At 45.6% G+C, this 8,701-nt stretch overlaps 1 protein-coding gene and 1 pseudogene across 4 annotated transcripts in view; both read right to left on the bottom strand.

The window, feature by feature from the left end:
- The window catches only part of Cd244 (CD244 molecule), a 23,031-nt gene that overhangs the window by 10,419 nt on the left and 3,911 nt on the right, over positions 1-8,701 (bottom strand). The gene's annotated exons all lie outside the window — the stretch shown is intronic.
- LOC114639073 lies at positions 3,600-4,305 on the bottom strand (annotated as a pseudogene).

Here is an 8,701-nt window from a genome sequence, read left to right on the forward strand (position 1 = left end):
GTGTGTGTGTGTGTGTGTGTGTGTGTGTGTGTGTGTGTGTGTGTGTGTGTGTTGGTTTGTGCAGGTGAGGGCAGTGCCCAGGAGGCCAGCAGAGGGCACTGGATTCCTTAGAGTTGGAGTTAACAGATGTTTGTGAGCTGTCCTACATGAGTGCTAGGCACTGAACTCAGGTTGTCTAGAAGAGCAGGTGCTGTCTGAACTGCTAAGCCATCTCTCCAGCCCCAAACTAGAATCTCCTGACTCTACATGAAAGATAAGTTTCAAGTGTGTTGCCAGTACTTAACTTCACAAGAACCCCGTGAAGGTCTTATCCTCATTTTTATAAGTAAAGAATTGAGTTCGAAGATACTTAAGTAGTATCTGGAGAGATGGCTCAGTGGTTAAGAGCACTGGCTGCTCTTCCCGAGGTCTGGGTTCAATTTCCAGCACCAACATGGCAACTCATACCTGTCTGTAAGTCCAGTTCCAGGGGATCCAACACCCACACACAGACATATATTCAGGCAAAACACCAATGAACGTGCGATAAAAATAGATCATATACTAAGAAAATACTTTTGTAAATAACACCAGCCACACAGCAAAATGATGAGCAGCTGATTTGGCTTTAGAGAGAGATTTTGGTTCAGTTTTTTTCTAGTATAATTTACTGTGGAGTATACGTACATGTGTGTATATAGGTGCATGCACTTGTGCGTGTGGAGACCAGAAGTAGATGTTAAGAGTCTTTATCCTTCTCCACACTGGGGGTGAGGTGAGGGTGGGGGTGCACCCAGGCTGCAGCACACATATGGAAGCCAAAGGGGAACTTTCAGAAATTGATTCTTTCCTTCCATCTTTTTGAGGCAGGGTTTCGCTTATCCTTTCTCCTACTCTATGTACTCCAGGCTAGCCTGTGAGCTTCCAGAGGATTCTCCTGTCTCTGCCTCCCATTTCACCTCAGGAGTGCTAGTATCACAGATGCTAGCTACCACACTGGTTTTAGTATGTTCCAGGGATCAAACTCAGGTTGTGAAAATTGTGCTGCAAGTGTTTTGACCTACTAAGCCAGCCTGCAAGCCCTCTGCCTTATTTTTGGAGACAGGATCTCTCACTAAACCTGAACCTTATTGGTTCATCTAGGCTGGTTTTTTACTGGGTGCTGGAGATTTGAACTTCGGTCTTCTTGCTTTCAGGTCAAGTCCTATTACTATTCACTAAACCATCTCCCCAGACTCTTCTTTTTGGATTTTGAAACAGGATCTTACTAAGTAGCCCAGGCTGGGCATGAACTCACTATCCTACAGAGTAGATGGAATGACAGACATGTTGCCCCATGCTCAGTTCCTAGAGGATAATTTTATAACCACCAATGTTATGAACACCACGTTACTGGTGTGACTCCGTTATAATTTGGCTGTCAAGTTTCCTCCCAAATGTTCATATGCTGTGGGATTGGTCCTCAGCTGATGACATCATTGAGAGGTGGTTGGTTCGTGGGCAGTAACTTCATCAATCAACTACACAAAGATGGGGCTTGGTCAGTGGGTCACTAAGGACACATCCTCGAAGGCGACGTCTTTCCCATTCCTGACTATGTCTCTCGGCTGCCCAGCTGCTACAAGGTGAGCACCTTTGCTCTGTCAGATCCTCCCACCATGACATTCTGCTTCGTCACAGCACAGAGTAAGCCAACCATCAACTAAGACCTCTGAAATAAGGCTGGAGATACTACCTAGCATGCACAAGGTCCTAGATTCAATCCTCAGCACTACTTAATGCCAGGAATTAGTGGCATACAATAGTACTCTCAGCACTCAGAAAGTAGAGGCAGAAGAATCAAAAATTTAAGGGCATCCTCAGCTACATGGCAAATCAGAGGCCAGCCTGGGCTACATGAGCACTCATCTCAAAAGAAAAGAGCAATTAAAAACCCTTAAATGTGCCAAATATAAATTTACCCCATTTTAAATTTGTTCTTCCAGGTATTTGTCACAATAGCAAAAAAAGTCTGACTCCCAGAACACCAAGGGAAGCACACATGGCCAACAGTGACTGCCAGAAATCCTGAACAGTCAGACCCAGTAAAAACAACGCTGAATTCATAGCTTGTCTTGTGCCCTAAAATAAAGCTGGACTCACAGTCCTTTCAAAACACTTGGCACATTGCGCTGTGGGTGGTGCTCGCTAATGCTTGATGTTCACTATCGTTTTAGGAACCAGACAGTCTCTGCAAGAGTACTCACGAAAGCTTTAAGACTGCCTTCCAGGCGTATGTCTGCACTTCGCTCCTTAGGGATCAAGATGTGATTTAAATGTAGTAGACTTTAGATAGCTACCTCAGGGCAGCCCAGAGCAGTGACTCCATTTGGTAAGGAAGTCATGCTGTGTCATCCAGAGGCAGTAGACAACAAGAATGACAATCTTGAGTTAAAGAGACTGCAGCGTGGAGGAGTAGCGGGGTCAGAGAGTAAAGTAAGAGAGAAGTGGTAACACACATGGTTCTTAACCATGTAGCACAATCAGAAGGAAGGCAAACGGAGGGAGAACAAGATGGTGGCTAAGATCGATCCTCCAGTATCTTCTTCCCACACCAAATTACCTTGATAAAACTGAAGAAGATCCCGTGGGGACCACAGTGCCCAATCATAACAAAATACAAATACAGAAAGGAATCACCGTCCATGTCACATGCACCCCAACTCCAACCAGTCCATTGTAAAGCATGATGTCACCAACATGGGAGTGTGAATGAGTTAAATTCGAGCTTTAGGCTCAAAACCATCTACATGCCTAACATGGTGAGGCTCACATGCTGCAGGGCGCTGCGACTCCTGCCACCAAGCCAATATCACCCCTCTATCAAAAAACGAACTTTAAGTAGCTACCAAAAAAAAAAAAAATTCTAGAACTAAAGAAGTGAAAGACCTCCATAATAAAATTTATAAAACATAATGGAAGACATTGGAAAGGACTAAAGAATAGAAACACATACCACATCCTTGGATTTGAAGAATCATTATTATGAATGCAAGCCATATCAAAATATAATGATATTCCCCACAAAAATAGAAAATTCTGTGAATGCATATGTAATCTATGTGTGGGTGTAAGCATGTGAATGCAGTTATGTACAGAAGCCAGAAGAGGGCGACAAATTTCCTCTTTGTGCTGGGCGTTACTCCAGGACGGGGGGGGGGGGGGGGGGTGGGGGGGGGCCGGGGGGCTGTTCCTGAATTCAAGCCTCAATATCTTAATATTCGGGGCCCAAGGATACCTGGGTATGGGTTGGGAGGAGCTTGTGCTATGCGTCATTTGACAGCATCCCCGGCCTCTGCCCACAAGATGCCAGTGATACCCTAGCTTCAGTCATGACAAACAAAAATGTCTTCAGACACTGCAAAATGTCCCCTGAGGGAAAACGGTCCTCACTGAGAAGCACTATTCTGGGCATTGGGGTAGTACTGGGAAGAAGAGAGTCAAGATCCCTTCCCCACCTCCACCCCCTACCCCAACTCCCCACCACCCATAAAGCTCATATTCCAGTTGGAGTGCACACTGTAAACAAGCAGAAAATTAAAACCAGACTTCTCAGAGAAGCCTGAGTGCCAGGACTTTTTTTTTTTTTTCAGAATAAACCAATTTATTGTTTTTAACTCAATCACCATACAGTTAAGTTCAAGGAGGCCAAACATTTGCCCAGTAACGAACACTACAAGCCTCAGTAAACACCTATAGTTAAAACTCTTTCATGGCCATTCCGAAGCAATGGAGCTGTTAGAATAAGGTCCACACTTATACTACAGAACCAAGTTTACATTTCTTCAGCTTGAACTTCTTGATTAGATTAGACCATTTGCAATCCTGCACTGCAGCAGCACCTCGTTGAAGCCCTCACAGAGCTTGACATCACTCTGGTTCTGGGCACACTCCAGGAACTGCTTGATCTCTAGAGAGCAAGGTCCAAAAGACTGCTGGCTCTGCAGCTGGGCTCCCTGAGGCTCCTGGTAAGTGATGTCAGGCTTTGCAGGCTCAGCATTTCCACCTCCGCTAAAGTCCCCAGTGATGGCGTGACCCAGGGTGTGCCCCACTGCAGAGCCCACAGCCACTCCGGCTGCAGTGGTAGCCATCTGGGCCATCAGGCCTGGCTGCGGGGGGGGGGGGGGGCAGCAGCAGGTGAGCCAACTGCAGATGGTGCAGCTGCTGCTGGAGGCTGAGCTGCAGGTGCTCTTCTGGGAGCAGGCCTCATCTGAGGGGCCCGGCTAGCCGGAGGAGTCACCCGGGAAGTGCGGCTTCGGCTTCCACGCGGCATCATAACTGCTTGTAATCTCCACAATCAGAGAAGACAAACTGCCGAGTGCCAGGACTTTAATTTAATTTTTTTTCTTTAAAAAGCATTTTAATTTAAAAGGTGACACCAGATCGCGCCTGGGGTAGCATGAGGATTTCTTTAGATTCCAGGTTTGGGAAAACCTCCATGCTAGCATGTGCCTGACTGAGGAGTAAAAAAATCAGCCAAGGGAGGGCTGTTGGAACATTTCCAGGACATGAATGAAAGTTTAAACCCTCATGGGGAAAGGACCCAAGCAGAGGGCATGAACCTACTGCAGACTTTTTATTTTCAATATTGGGGATTAAACCCCAGTCCTCATGGTGGGAGGGAGGGAAGGAGGAAAAGCTCTCCTCCCCTATGCAGAACACCAGAGATAAAATAACCAGGACTAGGGAGACATCTGATCTTGCGGTTGGCAGCATTGGTAAAGAAATAGACACACGTCACAAGGTTTGGATTCCTAGAAGCGTGGCATTATAGAGATAAGCTACGGAAGGGAATAGGGAAAGGAACCAGATAACACTGTAGAGACTAATCTAAGTGAGTGGGTTGGAGGAGAGCTTTTGATTGGTTGATACACAGAAAGACAGATACACTCCTCTCACATAACAGGTGATGAAGGGGACGATCCGAGGCACCCGGGACTGATGACGGATCAGCAATATCAGGTACACAAAGAGTCAAGAGTAAGGTCCAGTCAAAAAGAAGCTGCGTCGATGACACGCAATTCATCAGCCTTGTGCTGAGCTGAAAGGTTTGGGAGCCAAACTCCATCCCACACAAGGCTGAGATTATAGATGGATCCCGAGCATTTCACAGGAAAAGGAGCCAAGAGCAGCCAGCCGTGCCAAATCTAAAGACTCCAAGAAAAGAATCTGATATGCTTGCCACCGAATCAAAATCCACAGGGCAGGGCAGGGCAGGATTTTAAATAAGAAATGGAATCCTGAACAATGAAAGGGGAGCAATTAAAACAGAAGAATGAAAGAGGGGTAGCTTGGAGGGTGTGACCGTCCCGCATCGCTGGCTGGTGCCTGGATGCATCTTACAGAAGCTCAGAAATGTGCGTCAACAAGGAGGTCTGGGTTGCTCAGTGCTGGCTGTCATGATTGTCTCCCTACACCTGTAGGTAGTATTTTTATCATTTTTATTTTTAAGAGTGAAGACATCAGGAGCATTGGGTCATGGTTTACTTAGGGATACTATTGCTGTGACAAAAGACCATGACCAAAAGCAGAGGGAAGGGTTTATTTCACGCCGCAGTTCGATAATAATACTCGGTTATCAAAAGCACTGAGGGCAGGAACTCAAGCAGGGCAGAACCTAGACACAGGAGCTGATACAGAGGCCTTAAAGGGGTGCTGCTTACTGGCTTGCTCCAAACAACCTGTCTAGTCTGCTTTCTTATAGAACCAGAGACCACCAGCCCAGAGATGGCACCAGCCCACAATGGACTGGGGCCTCCCGGATCCATCACTAATTAAGAAAATGCCCCCACAAGCTTGCCTACAGCGGGATCTTATGGAGGCATTTTCCAGTTTGAGGTTCCCTCCTTTCTAATGACTCTAGTTGTGTCAAGTTGACATAAAAGTAGCCAGTACAACTGACCCCTTGTCAACTTTACACACAAGCACATTACTTTTCAATTAGAATCTTTCTCATTTATCCCCAGGATGGTGTGTTAATATTAATATCACAATAATTAGTATTACAATATTAGTATCATAACTTTAAAGGTCCCATAGTTCTTACAAATTCAAATACAATAAAAGTTCACTCTCTTTAAAATATTCAATCTCTCGGTTGGGCGGTGGTGGCACACGCCTTTAATCCCAGCACTTGGGAGGCAGAGGCAGGCGGATTTCTGAGTTCAAGGCTAGCCTGGTCTACAGAGTGAGTTCCAGGACAGCCAGAGACACAGAGAAATCCTGTCTCGAAAAACAAACAAATAAGCAAAAAAAAAAAAAGATATTCAATCTCTCTAAAAATCCAAAATCTCTTTTAAATTTTCTGTCTTTCATCTGTGGGCTCCTAAAAAAAATTAAAATTATGTTAAATACTTTCTCCAAGAGTGAAGAATCTGAGCACAATCACAATCTGAGTAAGCCAAACTCCAACAGTGTAAATAATTCAGTGTCCAATTATCTGAGACCCACTCACGATCTTCTAGGCCCCTCCAAGGGGCTTAGATCACTTCTGCAGCCCTGCCCTCTGCAGCCCTGCCCTCTGCAGCACACACAGCTTGTCTCCTGGGCTCTGGCTGACTCCACTCCACTGCTACTGCCGCTCCTAGTGAACACTGCCATCTCTGAAACTCCTGGTGTCTCTTGCTATAGCTGAGCTTTCCCTGATAGCCTCTATGGGGCTCTCTTCAGGGACTCCAGCCCTGCCACTCAGTGACAAACCTCCAGTGCTCTACATTAGCCCTTCCTGCCTTCAATATTACCTGGTGACTCCTACACTACCAAGCTTGGCTACCAGAACAAGGTCCAACCTCTGCTGCTTGCAGGTCAGGACATAAAGGTATGATGATGTTGGTGACAAGAAGACTGCGCCTTCCTCTGCACCAAGGTATTAGAAGTGGTTTCTCAGAGCAAGTGGTTAGACATTGCCATTAGAAGAAAACCTTGAGGTCAGCCTAGTGGATGGAGAAAGGAGTTAGGAAGAGGACGTTACAGGCAAAGCAGCAGCATGGGCCGGGTACCAACACTGACCTAGGAAGGATTGTAGCAAAGCTTTCTCCAACATGTTTGGAAAGTGGAATGACAAACCTGAGTTTAGGTGTCTCAAAAAACTGTGAGAGGTAGCACAAATATCTAAGGATGCTTATTCTAAAACCATACAGTACAACAAATAATAATAACCATTGTGTAACTAACAGCAGAGCAGAGGCACCCAGAGAACCCAGTTCTCCACTATCTCACACTAACTGTGGGCTACACATAGGATCAGTAGCCTTAGCTACGCTGTTAGTTCTTCAAAATAGTGTGGGACCAGGTGGTAACAGCAGACATCTTTTTAATCCCAGCACTTGGGAGGAAGAAACAGGTGGATCTCTGAGTTTGAGGCCAATCTGGTCTACAGAGTGAGTTTCTAGGACAGCCATGGCTACACAGAGAAACCCTGTCTTGAAAAACAAAAAGTAAAATAAAATATTAATAAATAAATAGAGTGTGGGATCTGTAGCCCTTGTTAATGCTACATTGAACTGAGGGCACTTACTCAATTATACTATTGCATTTTATTTTTAGAAAAGTAAACCGAGTGGGTTTATATACCTAAGCTGGGTTTGTATGTAAATAAAAGAGTGGCTAAGGGGGCTAGCAGGATTACTCAGAGGATAAAGGTGCATGCTGCCAAGGTTACAGCCTGAGTTCAATCTCCTGGACCCAGGAAGGAAATAACCCACTCTCAAAAATTTACTTCTAACCTCCACTTGAGCACCATGGCCCAGAAACACACACACACATGCACAGGCACATGCACAGACACACACACAGGCACATGCACAGGCACGCACACAGGCACATGCACAGACACACACACATATAAATATATACATATACCCAGATACATGCACAGACACACACAAAAGTAATTAATTAATTAAAATATTTTTATTTTTTTTTAAAAAGAGGAACTAGGCTGAGGACGTAGCTCAATTGGCAGAGTGTTTGCAACGAAGCTCTGGGTTGGACACCCAGCACCACATAACGAAGGCATGGTGGCTCACATTAATAATTCCAGTTGAGTTGAAGGGGGGAGGATCAGAAGTTCAAAGCCATCCTCAGACACATAGCAAGTTTGAGATCAGCCTGGCCTGATGAAACCCTGTCTATAGGGTGGGGAGGTTAGGCAGACCCACAGATGTCATAACAGTTGTTGGTTTGGGTTTTTCAGGTGGGAGAAAACTTAACTAAGAGTGAGAAGCTAGTGCTGGCCAAAACCAGAACAATGGGAGGTAGAAACCACACTCTCCAGTGACTGTGTGCAGGAGCAACAAGGTGGGAGACACTGGGAAATTGTGGGTAGGATCCAAAAAAATCCCTAATCTTGCTTCCATTTTCTGAATAGTTTCAGCCATCAGCAGCTGAGCAGCAATCTTGAAAAGATGGTCACTGTTCAGTATCACCTCCAGGAGGATAAAGACACTGCAGACCAGGGAAAAAACTCCCAGAGAGGCGTGGGCCCAGGTCCCACCAAGAGCTAAGAAGCTATTCACAACCGATAGCTACCAAGAGAGGGTGTATTAACCACCTTCCAGAACAGGACCCATGTTCAAGAGTAGCTGACCAACACTGTGTGTGTGTGTGTGTGTGTGTGTGTGTGTGTGTGTGTGTGTGAGAGAGAGAGAGAGAGAGAGAGAGAGAGAGAGAGAGAGAGAGAGAG

This window comes from Grammomys surdaster, unplaced genomic scaffold (genome assembly GCF_004785775.1).
Source record: "Grammomys surdaster isolate TR1022 unplaced genomic scaffold, NIH_TR_1.0 125672, whole genome shotgun sequence".
Lineage (NCBI taxonomy): Eukaryota > Metazoa > Chordata > Mammalia > Rodentia > Muridae > Grammomys > Grammomys surdaster.